Source organism: Poecilia reticulata, chromosome 14 (assembly GCF_904066995.2).
Source record: "Poecilia reticulata chromosome 14, P_reticulata-male-v2, whole genome shotgun sequence".
Taxonomy (NCBI): Eukaryota; Metazoa; Chordata; class Actinopteri; order Cyprinodontiformes; family Poeciliidae; genus Poecilia; species Poecilia reticulata.
This window is the reverse complement of record NC_088843.1, coordinates 28,780,448-28,799,477: the sequence shown is the minus strand read 5'-3', so window position 1 is coordinate 28,799,477 and position 19,030 is coordinate 28,780,448. Positions and strand designations below refer to the sequence as shown.

Genomic DNA, 19,030 nt, shown 5'->3' with positions numbered 1-19,030 from the left:
GGAGGCAGGCTAATGTACTCTGAACTGACACCTGCAGAAAAGAATCCTGTAGTCCTGCCTAAAGCTGATCATGTGTCATTCCTTGTAACAAGACATTACCATGAGCAGGTTCAACACCAAGGTCATCATCTGACTGAAGGAGCCATAAGAGCAGGTGGCCTGTGGATATTAGGAGGCAAGTCTTGTAAAATCAATTATCCACAAGTGTATAACGTTTTGTAAACTACGTGGGAAAATGGAGGAACAATAGATGGCGTGGATGTTTTCGGGCCCTGGTCTGTGAAGGCAAGGTGCACTCGAGGGCACTCAGAGTCAAATCGATGGGCAATTCTTTTCAGCTGCATGACTTCAAGAGCTGTACACATTGAACTAATAGAATCTCTGGACACATCTAGCTGCATTAATACATTGAGACAGTTTTTTGCATTGAGAGAACCAGCCAAACAACTCAGATCTAATTTTTATTTCACTTGTTTTAATTTTGTGGCTGTACAGCACTTTGGTCAGTGGAACTGTTTTAAAGTGCTATATAAATAAACTTGACTTGACTTGACTTGACTAATTGTGGCACAAACTTTATTGGGGCTTGCAAGGAGCTACAGATGAACACAAGAATGCAAAAATACCTCACCGATCAGGAATGTGTCTGTGAATTCAACCCGCCTCATGCCTCTCACACGGGGGTTTCAGGGAGCGGATGATTGGTGTGACAAGGAGAATTTTGGATGCTATGCTGCTCCTTGACTCACGTAGTCCTGTGTACTCTAATGTTGGAAATTACTGCCATTATCATTGCCCGTCCCTTGATGCCTGTTTCTGCAAATCCAGAAAATTCTGTCACCGGCAATGCTTCTTACTCAAAAGTCTGTAGTCCCACCACCTCCTGGAAACTTTCCTGATAAAGACTTGTTAACAAGGCAGTGGAGACAAGTACAAGTCAAGTACAAGCCATGAGTAAATGGCATTGGCAAATCAATTTTGGACTCGTTGGAGATGACAACGTTGTCTTTACAACAACGTTCAAAATGGACAGTACCAAAAGAAACTTACAAATAGGACACTTAGTTCTTCTGAAAGACAAGCAAGCTCCTCACAACTGCTGGCCACTTACAAGGATCACTGCTACATTCTCAGGATAAGATGGATATGTAAGAAAGGTCGAGGTCACAACAGCAGAGCAAGGCAACCCAAAAACATACCTTAGAGCAGCTTTTTTGAGGTACTGAACCCACCAGTTTCATATGCGCATTCACTGAACCCTTCTGTAGTGATGAATAAAATATGATTTTTTTTCCCCCAAATCCAAGACATAGGGGTGACCCAATTAGAGTCGGGTCACCCCATGATCACTAAGTCTTCTTAAAAGGTGGAGTCTCTGAGAACAGTTCTTCAAAAGGAACGACCCAAGGTATTTAAAATTTGCCACAGTTTCAACAGGTTGGCCATCGAGAGAAACTGGAACCACTTTAAGGTCTTTAGATTATTTAATTAGCTCTACATTTTTATGAGAATGAAAAATTAATAAATAATACAGACTTTGCGGTATTCTGATTTAGTAATGTAATTATATTAGCTGTGTTACCACCCCCACGCCACTAGAGGCAGTAGCAACCCCAAAAAGATGTGACTAAGGAGCAGATTTAGAAGAACACCGAAAGCTACAGAATTTGGTAAAAACTGTGAGCTTTGCTGAAGTAATTAAAGACACAAGTTCAAATCCATGCTGAGAGTGGAGCTCCTTCAAACAGGACTCCTCCGCAGCACTGATTGGCTAAGCAATGTAACGTGATCCTCTGATTGGCTAAGCAATGTAACGTGATCCTCTGCAGCAAGTGATGGCAAAGCGGGGCGTCATCACGACTTTACACAAGTGTGTCTTTACCTCTGCGGCAGATGCTCCACCGAACCCCTGAGACCGACTCACGAAACCCCTGGGGTTCGATCAAACCCAGGATAAGAACCACTGCCTTAGACCTATCAAAGAGGTTGTTTTGCTTCTGCCTAACGAATGATCTATGGACTAAAGTTTGAAAGTTTGACAATCCAAAGGCGCAGTGACCTCACAGAGGTCTTGTTTTTTCCCAGAGCTGCAGCAAGCATGTCAGAACGCTATTCTATCTTCAGCATTTAATATTTTGCCATCCACGGAGAAACTCAGTTGAAGCAATGCTGTAAGTTACATTTTATAACAAGATACGTGTAGTTTAAGATGTGTCTGACATTATTTTGTTAAAATACTAACATTTAATTATTGTGAATGGTGTTTTCCTCTGGGTGCTTATGGTACATTTCAGTTAACCCTCCTGTTGTCCTCCGGTCAAAATGACCAAGATTTGTATGTGTTGTCCTCATTTTCTGTGTATAGGGAAAACAGGATTAACTGCGGAGTTTATAATTATGTTAAATTTATGTACTGTAAGGTTTGTTTAGACACGGAACTAAGTTTGCATTGTTTTGTGTTCATTCTGTCTGCAGTTTTCATCGCAGCATGTAAACGAGGAAGTCTATTGACTTCCTCGTTTACCATTTACTATTGTAAATGGTCAACTACGGTGGCCGACAGGTGCAAATGCGCAGCAACAGAGAAAACATGCAAACAAAAAAAAGACCGCGCACAAATGAAATGCAGCAAATAAAAAAGAGAGATGCAAACAAATGAAATGCAACAAGGCTTAGCTTTAATCAGTCAAACCCATTTGCTCAGGAATAAATTAAATACTTTAGTGAATCAAAAATTTTTACAGCTATTACCTGACTTAATATCTGTGTTCCACCTCCACTCATAGGGGAAAGCTACCGGGAGTTTTTAAAACGATTTGCCGGGAGACATGTGTTCTCTTTCGGTGTACCGAACATGGAGCACCCGGCCAGCTGACAGCTGGCGAGGGGAGCTGGATGTTAATGCAGCGGGAGCAGACATCTTCGAAAACGTTGGAGCAATATTGGAATTAGGTGATTTATTGATGAACCGAGCAGATATTTCAGATCTATACATCTACATTCTCGCCTAAAAACATTGTAAAAAAAAAATCATTTTGTGTAATTTTAAGTGTAATACAACAAAAATAATTTTGCCGCCATTGCTGCTTTTCTGAACACCCGTTTTAAAGGATGCAGACCTTAAATTTGGACACATCTGTTTTTTGTTTGACTCCCTCTAGTGGTCTGGAGCACTTCCGGTTTTCAGCACTTTTTGTTTGCATCTTTTCTTTTGTTTGCTGCATTTCATTTGTTTGCGTCTCTTTTTTTTGTTTGCTGCATTTGATTTGCTTTTTGTTTGCGTCTATTTTTATGTTTTCTGCATTTCATTTGTGCGCGTCTTTGTTTTTGTTTGAATGTTTTCTCTGTTGCTGCGCATTTGCACCTGTTGGCCACCATAGTCAACCTTAGTCATGTCTCCCTTGCATCATTTGAGTTGTTACACGCTTGACGAGAACACTGCAGTGTCTTTATGAATGTTTATGACCGTTGTTATGAAGTATCGTTCGGTAAGTAATGCAACTTTTAATGCAAAGTTGCATTAAAAGTCCATTTAAAGTGCCAACTTTGGATGATTTTGTAAATAATGACAATTTAATGCAAAGTTGGCTCTTTCAATGTACTTTCAAGGTAACTTTTAGAGCAACTTTGCATTAAAAGTGTCATTACTTTCTGAACGACACTTCATGACAACGGTCATAGACATTCATAAAGACTCCTTCATGTTCATGATAGATGTCATGTCATTGTTATGCACACCCTGTCAAATAAATTGTTACCGAACTGAGTTTTCCTGCTGCCGCTCGAATCTCTGTTCAAGACCTCAGTGGCTTTTGTACATCTTTAAAGTCCTCATGTGATGAATCCTATAGAGATAAAGGTTTACATGTTTTCATATTCTCTCCTTGAGTGCTTTCATGGTGTTGCACACAAAGAAGTGACTGTGTGAAGAATGAAAAGTGAGCTGGAGAGACACATTTAAAGCCTGCACACTCCAGGATGTCGGCCCATCACCGAGCATCACCGGTTTAACCGTGTTTGCTTGCTGCCTGCTGAGGCTGGAAAAAAAGGCTGACAAGACTGTGAGCTACAACAGCGATGAGCTGAACAACATCAAGACCTCAACTGTGATTGGTGCCAAAAAAAAAAAAAGATGGGCAGATGGCCTTGGTGTTCTTAATCTCAAACTATGAGTCCAGGACAGTACAAGAAAAGTTTGTGACTAAAACCCTAAATACTGTTCTCTTGGATGTTCAAACAAAATACACAGTATCCTCATTAGTTTATGTTTTCCCATTTATGTACTTGCTAGCAGTAACTTTTAGCATTGCTTGCTAGCTTTTAAAGGATATTAAAAAAGTAGAAATAAAAAAAAATGTTTTAATAGTTTCTTGAGCAGTTTAGAACACGTTATCTTGTTTTTTTACGACTGCACTTAAATTTAAAAAATCTACATTAAATATTCACTTGTTCCTGTTTTTGTTTTAAATCACAGCACAGATTACTGCTACAAAAAGTTATAATGGCAGCAGTAGGTACTTTGAAAGTTATGTGACTCGTTATGGATTTTTTAAATTATTGCTGTGTCATGAGATGAGTTCATTTTGATTTTGGCAATAAAAACTAACCTTTGTTATTTTGCAATCAATCATTTCAAATGGAACTACATTTTAATATTTGTAGAATTGGGAGAAACACGTATTTAAAATATATGTCAAATATAACAACTAGCAACCTGTTAACAAGATCTACTTGCCACAATGCAGTGTGAACAAATGTGATTTTACTGTTTTGAGTTTTTCCTTTGCAATGACAGTAAAAATCCCTTTAATAGGTTATAAAGATGTTTGCACACAAAGATAAGAAAATGAACACCCATTTAGGTATTTATGATAAAAACCCAGTTTTTTTTATCTCTGGTCTCCATAGGGAAATTTCTCCCACTCTAATCATATTTAACGGTTTGCCACCATGAGTCGTCTTTTATAATCTGTTTTAATTTGTTCTGTTTCCTGAAGTGATACCACAGATTATAATGATAAATAGTAAAGTAACCACAATAGGGACAAAATAAGGCAAAATAAATTGATTAAATACAGTTTATTTCTGTGTTGTCCTGCGACAGACTGGCAACCTGTCCAGGGTGACCCCGCCCCTCGCCCGAAACGTTGGCTGGAGATGGGCACCAGCAACCCTCCCGACCCCACTGAGGGAAAAAAGGGTGCAAGAAAATGGATGGACAGTTTATTTCTTCATTTGTATACCAAACAGGATAAAACAAGATCTGACAGTATCTCCATCTTGAATCTCTAATATAATAGTGTGTACATTTGTGTTTTTGTTCTAATCATTTTTTGTTAATTTCCATATATCTTACCATTTTGGTTTACCCCTTATTTATTCTCATTGTTTGTGCTTTGGATTTTTTTCTTTCACTAAGTATTTCTTCTTGTTTATTGTTTCTTTTAGATATAGACCTCTTTTCCCTTTTTTCATATTCTTTGCTTTTTTATCACCTCACCCTCAGTCTGCCATTGTGCTCCTATTTCCAGCTGTGAATCATTGTATCATCCTGTCCCAGCTTCATGGAGTCACCTGTAATTAGCTCTTTTGATTACTTTGTCATTTCCACTCCCTTATGGAAGTAAATATGTGCCATCAGAATTTGAATAAAAAATGCATCTGAAACTTGAATGTTGTATATTTGCGCTTACTTTTTCAATTTCAAAATTAATTCAGAATACAATTTTGACCTAAAAAAAAATTCAGTGTCATTATTTGTACACGTTTGCAATTTTCATTTGTTAAAAAAATTCACATTCCTATTTCAAAGTGATGAAATTTTCAATATATATATTTTTCAGTGTTAAAAAAATTCAACATATAAAAAAATTCAACTTTTAAAAATTCAAATGCAATATTTTCAGTGTCCTAAAAATTCAACTTGCTCAAATTCGCTGTCTCAAATTCAACATCTAAAAATTCGCTGTACAAAAATGTCGAGGTTACTTCAGGTCACAGACATTAGCAATCGTTGTCAGATTTCAACACCCAGCCAATCACATGACCTAAGCGTCATATTGAAGAGATACCAGCATCACCGAGGCTAGCGACCATGGAGGCGAACCCAAACCCAACGGTGAGTCTATGCTTTCATATTTCTGTAGTACATTTTATTTTACGCATGAACTTTGATACATGATATTAAAGCTTGATTTAAAACACGGGTTTGGGCCGTTGTTAATCTTACGCCATGTAATGCTGGCATATTAGTTCTCGCTACCTGCTAGACCTCCACCCCCTTCTCTGTTCTCAGAGAAGGGGGTGGGGGCAGCATGCATTCTGCAGCATGCAGAATGGGGCGGGGACGGACCACTGTCAGCCTCATACCTTATATGGAAATGGGACCATTGCACTCCGGAAGTGAAGGGGGCGCTATTTTCCTAATTTCTAGTATAAATACCTTAAAGAAGCGGGTTTGAGATGCCGATTGAAAGAAGTTTGAGAGGGTTCATGTGTTCGGCACACGATCCAAAATGGAAAAGGCGCAAAGTCAGCAAAAGGTATTTTTACCTTCTTTAAAATTTTTATCACATAGTAAATCAATACGCTTTTCTAGATGACGTTGAGCATATAATAAACAGCTGTAGACTATTGAAATGCGTAATTCATAGAAGGTAAGGTTAAATTTAGCATGTAGCATAGCTAATTATTTCCCTGCAGGGCACCATTAGATAAAAATAGAAAAGTAAATAAAATGTATAATTGATAAGTGTATTTTATGCTCAAACTTTGTTTTTTTATTTTATTTAACAGATCCACGTTTCTATTTGTAACATTCGTAACGGAGAGAAGATTATTCCGGATATTTCTGTCCTCTTTGCTCATACAAAGCCGATGAGTCGTTCAAGGTACAGAATCACATAACAAGAACTGCTACGGTTCAACATAACGGTATGTAAAGCTACACTTACACTATCATTTATTTATTTACCTTCTTAACAGTTTTGTAGTTGGTTTTTTTTTCATAAAAAAGACTAGAAAAAGGTTAATCCTTTTTGAAATATGTTTTTGCACGCCAACATTTCTGGAAAGTCTAACACTTTTTATAAACTAAAAGCTGCCATCATAGGTGGGTGTAGTTCCCTCTACTTCATATATTTATAGTAGTAAATAACTGCAAAAAACACTAGTAAGAGTAACAGTATTAGGTGATATATCTACTATTAAGTACGGTTTTACTGATCATAATGTGCAGTGTAATATTACCCATTTATTTCTGCAGACATGAATTAAAATGAAGGTATGTGCACTGATAGTTATTTTAAAAATGGAAATTAAAAATATTAATATAAGTCAACAAATAAAGGTTAGAAGAAACCTGTGTGTCGTGTTTTTTATGGGTTAAAATATGCTCTTCATTCTGTGAAGTAACTCGCATTAGGTTGCATATCAACAAAATCTACTCAAATAAGAGTATAACATATGACAAAATAGTTCGTGTATGTATATATCCATCCATCCATCCATTTTCTTACACCCTTGTGTAGTGGGGTCGGGAGTTGCTGGTGTCAATATCCAGCTGGCGTTCCGGGCGAGAGGCGGGGTCATAGCCATTATTCTGGTGATAGTCTTGCAATGCACCTGTTTTTCTGTAATTTTCAGATGCCTTTGGATGTACTGGAAGCTGTTCTCCAAGAGGTGATACTAGCACAGGGAGATGCAGCTTACCTCACCTTGGCATTAACCTGCAAGCGCTTTAAAGCCATTGTGTCTGACCCAGTGTTCAGGAAGAGGACTCACTTTGCTTGGCTGGATGGTAAGAACCTTTGACTTTTTTCCACATAAAACATGTTAAATTAGATTTAAACTACATGAAATTTATCATTCATTTACAGGTGAGATCAACTGGGGTAAATTTTCAAAGTCATTCAAGGCAGAAAACCGGATTCCTTTTGCAGTTGTTACGTGTTCTTCCTGTAACCGGCAATATAAAGACTGTGTGGGCTTCACTGGAAATGGAAGACGAGGAGATTACCCTCGTTACTACTGTGATGGCAGACCTGGACACTGCCCTGGATGTCAGTACTGAATGCAAGGAGAATAATAGTTGTTTTCCACAGTCTTTCACACATTTCAGTTGTCACACATTGTTCTTTTTTGGTGACATCTTTGTAAATCTGTTCTGCTGACATTTGGATTTGTTCTGTCATCCTTTAGTTTTTCACAATGTGTTCTTTAAACATTATGTAAATTTTTTAGTGTTCCTTTTGTTGTAGTTCAGTTGATTTATATTATTTAGTTTTTTGGTAGAACTGTTGTTTCCAGGAAAAGTAACATTGTGGCTCTAATATATTAAAGAGAAAGTAGAACCAATAAAGTAGTTGTAAATATATTGTAACAGCATTGTTTAACAATTGGATAACCTTGTTTTAAAATTTTGAAATACAAGCAAAGATAATACCTTTCAGTATTTCATGTGTAACGTTTCATATACTTTAACAATGACTGGAAGAAATAAAAATTGTCTTTGCAAACCTCAGTCGTTTATGTTTTAGCAATCAGAATCAACAGTTTTTATTTAAATAAAGCAACCAAATACAGAAACATGTTCAGTTAGAAACATACCATAATACAAAGATTAAAGGTATGCTGAGCGACGGTGGAGACCGGGTGGAGGTGATGGAAACTCGGGTGAGGAGCAGTTGTTCACATCAAGCCGGACTTTATGAAGGGTAATTCAAGAAGATGAGGAGACCGGCGCCGATAGGCTGAGACGGAGGCGCATGATGAGCTGATTGGCTGAATTGAAGAGCGTTAGAATGTACAAATAAGCCTGATTTATTTATCTGGTGACTTCAAAGAAGCTTTTCATACAGAAACAATGATTAATCCACAGTGGATCATTCTCTTGTCAAATAAACTTTCTAAAACCTACTTTCTCTGAGTGTTTCCAGTTTGAAGCTACATTTAAAGTTTTACAAAAGTCTCTGGGTTTTGCAACAATTGAATATTTGAGCGCAGTTTGTGAATCAAATACAACTGGTAGAGTTGATATAGAATTTCTAAATTGAATAGTGGGACACCAGTCCAGTGTCTTTTATCAGATTACTGGTTAAGCTGGAGTCCTTACAGGAAAGGTTTCCAATGAGACTTTATGGTAAACAATGACAATAGTTGAGCTCACCTGCAACCAAGCATAATAGTTTTTGGCACTAGTTATATTTTATATTTAAATTTATTTATTATAAGAGTACGTTTCACTACATCACAATCTATTAATTGAACTACAGCGTTCTTGAAGTATTTGGTATCTGTTTTCTTAATCTAGGATGGACTGGTGATCTGCCCAGGGTCATGCGTGCGTGTATGATAATTAATGGATGGATAAATGTGTTCCTAAATATTTTTTAAGCCTTTTGTTTCAGCTAGATTGGGTGACAATAGATAAATACATATACATAATAATTCATTATTGTTGCTTGTTTTAAGTTGTTTATTACTAATGTGATTTTAACATTAAAAAACAATAGTTTTAATTATTTTTTTAAAGGGACATACCACGTTACATTTTTATTTCTATTATTATTATTATCAATATTATTGTTATTATTATCATTATTATTATTATTATTATTATTATTATTATTATTATTATTAACGCGGCTGGTACAGGAAATAGCGCCACTAGCGCCCCCTTCACTTCCGGATTGCAATGGTCCCATTTCCATATAAGGTAAGAGGCTGACAGTGGTCCGTCCCCGCCCCTTTCTGCATGCTGCAGCGAGGTGTACTTGCCTTCTCTTGGCTGTCCTACACACAATTTTCCCCTGTTTTATTTAAAAAAGGAATATCACTTGCGCCAAGTCTAGAATCTTTAAAGATAACTGATGGGTGGCGACTTTCCGGGTTATTTGTTTGTTTGTCTTAGGTGAGACTGAGACAGGCAGTCTTAGTAAAAGTCGTAATTTTCCAGGAGATGCTACCGCTAATGTAGCCAACATGGCTGCCTTGTGTGCTTCAAGGAGGGGCTGTGAACTCTTCCGACATTAATTATAACCACAACCCCATTCTGTTCATCTACTGTGTTGTTCATGTGACTTCATTTATGAATAAATTAATACATTTATGGTCATTATAGCGTCATCCAAACTACTGCTTCTCTTATCTGACAAGTGTTGATATATATTAATTTACATTCTTTTTACTTTGCGGTACAAAACGTCGTTCTGTTACCTAGCAACATTCGAAACAACCTCCTTTGTTTTTTCAATTGATTTTAACTCATTTTGAGAAAAAGATATGTATAAGTACAGCTGTTAACTTATTAAAATCATTTTGATCCCCACTACTTTGTATCTCCAAAATATATCTTTTGAGCTAAAATATATAATTTTAGCATAGCTCAAAGAATGCTATGCTTTTTTAGCTATGCTAAAATTTGTGATTAATGGTGTAATTCTAAGCAAATTCTGATTAAGTTACACACCATTCAATTTCTGAACCCCACAGTGCCTTGACAGAGGTACATTTTAATTGGATAATTTAATGTGTAGCATGTATACTAACTATCATTCATTTAATTTGTAACATAGCAATCTGCAATCATCAAGTACATTTTGAGTTCTCTTGATCCCTTCTTTGTTTTCCAGGGTGTACAGATTCCCGAAATTGAATGGGAGGAGAGCGGGCTTCCTCTTCAGGAAGAGTCAAACGTCACAGTACCAAATTCAAATGTGCAACTGACTGACGAACAAATGGCCTTAAGAGACGCAGTAAACTCAAAAGGCACATCACTGTCTTTTGGTTGTGACATTTATATTGCTGCGGTTCTGTTTTGTGAACAGTTCTTCACTCTGTGAAAGTTGTCCAGTTTCAAAATTCAGCATTTATGAAATGTAAAGCTAAGTGCTGATCATATTACCACAAAGGTAAAATTTGTGCTTTGGAAAAGTGAATCATAGTGCTTTTATGGTAGACATGTTAAAGAACTAAAATGTTCTAAATTTGTGAGTTGATTGTTCTTTTCTCAAAAGGAACCTAGTAGGCAGTGGTGGGAAGTAACGAAGTACAAGTACTTCGTTACTGTACTTAAGGAACAGTTTTCGTGTATCTGTACTTTACTTAAGTAGATTTAATAATGGGTACTTTCTACTTTTACTCCACTACAATTTACAGTAAGTATCTGTACTTTCTACTTCACTACATTTCTACAAAACTGTCGCGTTACTCGTTACATCCAAGTCGCGTTGCTCTTTTCTTCCGTTAAAATGTGAAGTTCAGGGATTTAAGGTGGCGCCGTAAAATCCGAGCAATAACGTGACTTAGTGTCTGTTGTCACCCATCGGCTCCACCTTTACTCGCACGCAGAGCTCCAGACATGCGCAGTGGTTTCCTCTGAGATGTCTGTCTAATCGTCAGTAATATAATAGCTGCATAAATCAGAATATATGGCGACATGTAAAATCAGCAGCGCTTCGCTTTCACAGACGGTGGAACTTCGTCCAACTTTTAGCGTCACTTGGAAGGAAAGCTTAAAGAAAGGTAAGATCTGTAGACGTGATGCTAGCTAAGCTAGCTGTATAGAGACACATGTTGCATCTGCGATGAAAAAAAGTTTTCACTCATGCACTGAATTATTGTGTGGAGGTTTTGACTGAGGTGTCGCAAATATGGGACAACGTTGTGACCAAAGTCTGCATTGATATGACATTCAGGAACGATCCGATTCTTCTGGACGGATCTTTACTAAGTCCTAAGGACTGAAGCCTCAGTGAGAGCCGTTCTTTGTTCTTGTGTACTGCGGTAGCTATATATATATATATATATATATATATATATATATATATATATATATATATATATATATATATATATATATATAAAATCGCTGAATAAGTAAAAGTTGAACGTATGAACACAGAGCATGCTCATTGCTCATTGATTGATTTCGTCTCCTGTCATGGTGGCAAACATCCAGTGGGAGGGTGAAAACAGTCACGGTGCTCATTCTGCTTAGTTACTTGTTGCGCCGTTGGACAGTGTTCATAGTTGATTTACCGTTAATTGCGATGTTGCGATGTGCGACAGTTGTGGTTTCTGACATGGGCAGTATGGGCAACCGCCCAGGGCGTTATTTTTCTAGGAATAGCAGGAGACCTCTGCGGATTGTAGCACAGCGATGAAAGCAAAACAGAATGAAGTGAGTTTTAATTGATACTGGTTAAATTCATTTCAGCTCTTAAGTATTTAATATCTAGTTGTTTTTATGGGAATGTGGATCTTTCAGATCAATCTGAAAACCAATTTTGATAGGTAAACTTAATGTTATTGTGTCATTTAGCGCGGGGCGCTGGTCTTGGGTTCGGTGGTCTTGACTACAACTCTGCTACGTGGCTCCTTGGTTGCATGTCCTCCACCCCGCCCGCACCTTCTTTCCATCCCCTTTCAGTTGGATTTCTTTCTAAATGAATGTGACTAATGAAGTTCATGCTATGTTAGGACAGGAGACAAAATGTTTCCATCCCTGAAATTATGATCCATAGAATCACATATCTAAGTCTAAACTGTTAGAGAGAATAAACACAATAACATGTTTCATCTGTGGTAGTGTTCATTAAAATGGCACATTTCTGATGTATTAAAATTAAATACGATCGGCACACTTAATGATATTAACGATTAGGTAATGCATTCAGCGAGTACTTTTACTTTTAATACTTAAGTATTTTTAAAAGCCAGTACTTTTTTACTTTTACTTAAGTACATTTTTGACTGTGTATTTGTACTTTTACTTAAGTAAATTTTTTGAGTACTTTCTCCACCACTGCTAGTAGGTACAGTTGTGTAGGACCTTCATTTTCTTGCATTATAAGAATGGAAAAGTTAAGTTTGTCTTATGTCATTTATTTTCTAATACTTCAAGCATAGATGAACATTCAATAAAATATTGCATAAAAACAGTTTCCGTTTCATATTTCCTGTACAAACAGTGCTGACTCAAACTCTGAACATAGTTACTCTAACATTTAAGATTTACAGGGATGCTTGACAAACATTTCAGCTACTTAGTCGTCACTTCAAAGAACAACTTAATGTCAAGACTGCGGTGAATGATGAACAGTATTTCTAAAAAACAAAAAAGCTAATAATAAAATGACTTTGTAATTTCACTTAATTGCCATATTGAAATGCAATTATTGAACAAATGAAACACCAATGCACTGAGTTCTCAAAGAAGACCAAAGCCAGTCCCAACCGATTTAAGACACACCGTCATGTCAGCATACAGAGCCTGGTAGGTAGAACAATGGCTTGGAAGGCGTAAACGTTCACTGCAGGTGGATGAAGTGGGCTTGTGGTTTGGTCCAGTTGACTGCACTACTTCAGGCTTCAGTTCCTGCCATGGAGCCTCCCAGCCAACCCAAATCTCATGAGCTGGTGCAGATTGTCTGAAGATGCTAGGAAAAGTATTCATTTGTTTTTTTAGATACATGGTGAGTTTCCTGTAGATGGAATCATTCATAAAGCTGACTTTGAGATATGACTTTATGCGAATGTCTTTTCCATCTAAGAAACTAATGAATATGAATGTGATATCCTTCAAAAATCATTTGAAAACCTTTTGCCATTTTCACTAATCAACCTGAAAAGCTTTATCAGCTTTATCTGTGCAGTGTTGTAAGACATGATTATAGGAAAATAAATGTACTGCATTATGCTGGTATGTAATGCACGACTTATCATTCTCAAAATAACAAACATTGCCCAAATGTTTAAACAGACATTTTACCTTCTTTGAGAAACTGATGGAAAAACCCTGTCACCTGCGTAGTTTCTGCTTCCAAGACATCATCGCTGTCGTCACCGTCATCACTTTGCTTCTTCACCTGTGGCCAACTGATTGACTGCGGGACCATCTGTAATTGTAGAAATAGAAATAGCTCCAAACGATCACAGAGTCTATCAAAAATATGATCCAGCAAAAGTTCCTTGAAAAGAAAAAAGAAAAAAAATGTCAAAAACATTGTCAATAAAATAAAAAAACTATTTTGAAATCAATAGGTCAGTATTGAGAAATCGAATTAAATAATATTTAATCTAAAATAAGTTAACAGCTGTACTTGCAAGCATATATTTTCTTCAAAATGAGTTAAAATCAATTGAAAAAACAAAGGAGGTTGTTTCGAATGTTGCTAGGTAACAGAACGACGTTTTGTACCGCAAAGTAAAAAGAATGTAAATTAATATATATCAACACTTGTCAGATAAGAGAAGCAGTAGTTTGGATGACGCTATAATGACCATAAATGTATTAATTTATTCATAAATGAAGTCACATGAACAACACAGTAGATGAACAGAATGGGGTTGTGGTTATAATTAATGTCGGAAGAGTTCACAGCCCCTCCTTGAAGCACACAAGGCAGCCATGTTAGCTACATTAGCGGTAGCATCTCCTGGGAAATTACGACTTTTACCAAGACCGCCTGATCAGTCTCACCTAAGACAACATACAATCAACCCGGAAAGTCGCTACCCATCAGTTATCTTTAAAGATTCTAGACTTGGCGCAAGTGATATTCCTTTTTTAAATAAAACAGGGGAAAATTGTGTGTAGGACAGCCAAGAGAAGGGGGTGGAGGTCTAGCAGGTAGCGAGAACTAATATGCCAGCATTACATGGCGTAAGATTAACAACGGCCCAAACCCGTGTTTTAAATCAAGCTTTAATATCATGTATCAAAGTTCATGCGTAAAATAAAATGTACTACAGAAATATGAAAGCATAGACTCACCGTTGGGTTTGGGTTCGCCTCCATGGTCGCTGGCCTCGGTGATGCTGGTATTTCTTCAATATGACGCTTAGGTCATGTGATTGGCTGGGTGTTGAAATCTGACAACGATTGCTAATGTCTGTGACCTGAAGTAACCTCGCCATTTTTGTACAGCGAATTTTTAGATGTTGAATTTGAGACAGCGAATTTGAGCAAGTTGAATTTTTAGGACACTGAAAATATTGCATTTGAATTTTTAAAAGTTGAATTTTTTTATATGCTGAATTTTTTTAACACTGAAAAATATATATATTGAAAATTTCATCACTTTGAAATAGGAATGTGAATTTTTTTAACAAATGAAAATTGCAAACATGTACAAATAATGACACTGAATTTTTTTTAGGTCAAAATTGTATTCTGAATTAATTTTGAAATTGAAAAAGTAAGCGCAAATATACAACATTCAAGTTTCAGATGCATTTTTTATTCAAATTCTGATGGCACATATTTACTTCCATACTCCCTCCTTTAAGTTCTCCAGGCACAATAGTTGCATTTCTTTTTCAAATGTATGCAAAACTTTTGTTGATATTCCACTAATGTAAAAAACAAAATACAATTTCGTAATTGCAGGATTTCCATTACAAATATAAAACGCAATTAAAATCTCACGGTAATAAGTCTGTTCATACAATGTCATTAAAAAATATGCCATGCCACCATCCGCCTGATGATGGAATGGCATCTTCTTTGTGTGTTTCGACATGAGTAATATCTGGTTATTGATCACATGACTTGTGTTATGCAGAAAAAGTGTTAACATTGCAGTTTTGCAAAATGCACTAATACTGATACTGCTGAAAAAACACTTTATTTTAGCGTAAAAGCATTTTATTAAATGAATCTTTTGGAATCGGTGTGATTTCATTAAGCAAATTTATTTTGGAAACCCAGCTGTTCTCTACTTCCATTGCATAACTTCAATCTTAAAGGTTTTCAGTTTGATTGCAGTTTACACTCTTTGTAAGCTTTTTCGTTGCATATTTCATGACAATTAAAAAATCCTGTCTGCATTTTGGTGCTGCTAAAAACTGTAATAGAAAATTTCGTTTTCAGTCTTATTTCATTCTTGAAGGAACTGATACTTTTTCTAATTCATTTACGGATTATATCTGCTTTGTTTTTGTATTTCTGCAAGATGTGTTTATCAATTAAATAAGTTTGCAGATAATGTTTAGATGTTTCCGCAGCCATGCTAGCAGAAGAGACCTGAAGACATCTTGGATAAAATGCTTGATCTGATAATTGTCTTAAAGGACTGATGTGTGGAATGTAGTTTGTACCCTTTTTGACCTGACCCCATGACTAACTGACAAACAAGTGTTAGAAGTTCTTCCTGAAATCCTTAACAGCTCTTTCCTGCCATAAAATTATCTCCTCCAAGCGGTGAGAGATGGTTCATGAGGAGGGGGTCAGGGTGTCTCTGTGGTCCATCTGGTAATAGAGATAACATCAGACTTTGGGAGGGTCTTTGTCTTGCTGTGACTATATAACGATGTGATGTGTGTTGTTCAGGGCTCTTCTCCTGGCTGCGCTCAGTGAGACGGGTCTTCGAACGCTTTTGCCTTCGAATAAAAAAACTTAAAGACAAAGATTAATCTTTCTCTTATTATTGAAACAGCTTCTCATTCTTTGATAATGAAATTTCCATAACAAAACTTATCCAACATGAAACTTCCTGTGCAACAGTTCTTAAATGGTAAATGGCTTTCTACTTGTACAGCGCCTTATTAAGTCCAGAGGACCCCAAAGCGCTTCATACTACAGTCATTCAGCCATTCACACATACACTGATGGTTGACACAGCTGCCCTGCCCTGAGGTAGTCTGACAGAAGTGAGGCTGGCCCAGCACCACTGAGCTGTCTGGGTCCCCACCAGCAGGCAAGGCGAGTGAAGTGTCTTGCCCAAGGACACAAGTACAGAGGAGGGTGGGGCGGGGATTAAATCAGCAACCATCACTCATTAAGAGGGGATTATTATGTAAATTCAACTTTTTTGAGCTTTATATTGTGATAATGTTATTCTCTCATCAAAAACATACCTGGAGTGCTGCTTTCATCCTTTCATGTGTACAAGACCAAGTGTCAGAAAGAGTAGGAAGTTCTTAAAGAGACAGAGGCCATTTTCAGGCCATCAAATTGCAAAGTCAAATTTCTTTTAAGCTAAGTTTGATAATACAGCATTTTTATACCAAAAGTTACTTGAATGTGCTATAAAATGGCACTACATACAAGGGTTAAAGACATTCTGGAAAGAAGGGCTGTCCAATCACCTTCTGAGCTCCCCCACTATCTTCTGCAGGGACCACCAGAGCTGAGATATCATGGAGAGATGGAGTATATCAACACATTCTCAGCCACAGCTCTGCTAATATGTAGAGATCTTCTGATTGATTGGTTTTAAATATGATATTTAAGGAATCTTAAAACAGCGAGAGAAAGAACAGAAATTAGTAAATGGTACCTAAAATAAAAGAGGTGAGAAACTAGATATAAAACCAACAGGCAACCAAATAAGTGAGCAGAAAGGGAACTTAATGAACTAACTAAAAGGCCAAAATAAAAGGTGCTGCAAGGCAGAAATCCAAGAGAAGCTAAATTACAGGTACATAACAGATAAACAAACAGAAGATGAGACATAACCAACCAAAAACAAAGAATATACAGAGAGAAAATGGCCAAAGAAAAGAATATTAATCTATCCCTACCGTCCTTCTCTCCCTCCCTCCCTCCTTCCTTACCCACCTCCCTCACTATGCCCTGACAAGTGCCGCCTACAGTATTTATGTACTCTGTGCATGTCTAGTAAAAGCATTGTTAATCTTTAAGTACCCTACAACTATCTAAATGTACTTTTTTTTTACCCTATTTTCTTAAAGACACACTGTACTTCATTTGCCTGCCTATTACTGAACCATATTATTCCCTTTTCTCTGCAGCTCTTAGTAATCAGGGCTGCCAGCAATAATGAGAAGGGTTTTTGGCTCTGAATATTAATCTGATATCAATAAACACTGCTGTCCAGCCAGTGTTTGTTTGTGTGCGTGCTATTTCACGACCTCACATGAATGAGCCGATATCTTTAAAGCTGCAGGCCATCTCCAAGCAAAGAAGGTCTTCTTGATATTCCCTCCACGCGCACACAACTGCTTTCCCTGCAAGTCTCTTGTCAGCAGAATTTGTAATGAATTGCACAAAAGCTAGTTTACCATGCATGCAATCATGCATGCACACATATACACACTCACAAACAAGACACAAAACAACTTTCCTTCTTTGCACAGCTGAAATTGCTTCAGGAAAAATGAATCAATCTGTATGTTGGGAAGAGGAAATGCCTCTCATCAAATGATTTTTTTTCTTCTGTCTTAATCAACTTAACCCCTACCCTCAATCAATTTTATTTGTATGGCACATTTAAGCAGCAAGGCATTTCAAAGTGCTTTACATAATAAGAAAAACAGCATGTGACAATGAATAAACAGTAAGAAAGAAAGATTTTGAAAAAAAAAAAAGATTATAAAAGATAACCATTAAAACCGGGGGGACGACACCCGTACCCCTGTCCTTATCTGGGACTGAAACCCGATCTGGGACTTTAGTCAAAACGCTGTTTGACAAGGACTCCAACCTCTAGGACTTCAGTTAAACGTCATTTAACTGGGATTCTAACCCTCTGGGACTTTAGTCAAAAACGCAGTTTAACAAGGACTCGATCCTCTAGGATTTTAGTTGAAACGCCGTCAACTGGGACTCTAATCCCCGTAGGACTTTAGTTAAACATTGTTTAACTGGGATTCTAACCCTCTGGGACTTTAGTCAAAGGACTCCATCCTCTAGGATTTTAGTTGAAACGCCGTCAACTGGGACTCTAATCCCTGTAGGACTTTAGTTAAACGTCGTTTAACTGGGATTCTAACCCTCTGGGACTTTAGTAAAATAACGCTGTTTGATTGGGATGTGCTGTGGTGGCGCAGGGGTTAAGCACAACCCACATATGGAGGCCTTAGTCCTCAATGCAGCTGTCGCAGGTTCGATTCCCGGCCTTGGCGACCTTTGCTGCATTTCTTTCCCGTTCTCTCATTACCCACTTTCCTGTCAATTAACTATCAAATAAAGGCCACTAGAGCCAAAGAAATCTAAAAAAAAAAAAATAAAGAATGCCGTTTGACAAGGACTCCAACCTCTAGGATTTTAGTTGAAACGCAGTCA

At 37.2% G+C, this 19,030-nt stretch overlaps 3 long non-coding RNA genes across 5 annotated transcripts; 2 read left to right on the top strand and 1 right to left on the bottom strand.

The window, feature by feature from the left end:
- The first annotated feature begins 931 nt into the window (after positions 1 to 931).
- On the top strand, positions 932 to 11,762 carry LOC145554827 (uncharacterized). Its single transcript, XR_014090840.1, has 3 exons — positions 932 to 2,171; positions 5,105 to 6,118; positions 10,632 to 11,762. It is a non-coding gene; the product is annotated as an uncharacterized LOC145554827 (long non-coding RNA).
- On the top strand, positions 6,125 to 8,521 carry LOC145554824 (uncharacterized). Of its 3 annotated transcripts, none has more exons than XR_014090834.1 (3): positions 6,316 to 6,542; positions 6,796 to 7,798; positions 7,878 to 8,521. It is a non-coding gene; the product is annotated as an uncharacterized LOC145554824 (long non-coding RNA). The 3 variants fall into 3 exon arrangements; XR_014090835.1 differs by having other exon boundaries at positions 6,318 to 6,933; positions 7,645 to 7,798; XR_014090833.1 differs by having other exon boundaries at positions 6,125 to 7,798.
- Positions 11,763 to 12,869: 1,107 nt separating the features above from the next.
- Positions 12,870 to 15,091, bottom strand: LOC103482203 (uncharacterized). Its single transcript, XR_014090976.1, has 3 exons — positions 14,777 to 15,091; positions 13,806 to 13,898; positions 12,870 to 13,439 (listed from the first exon to the last, which is right to left on the bottom strand). It is a non-coding gene; the product is annotated as an uncharacterized LOC103482203 (long non-coding RNA).
- Positions 15,092 to 19,030: the final 3,939 nt, after the last annotated feature.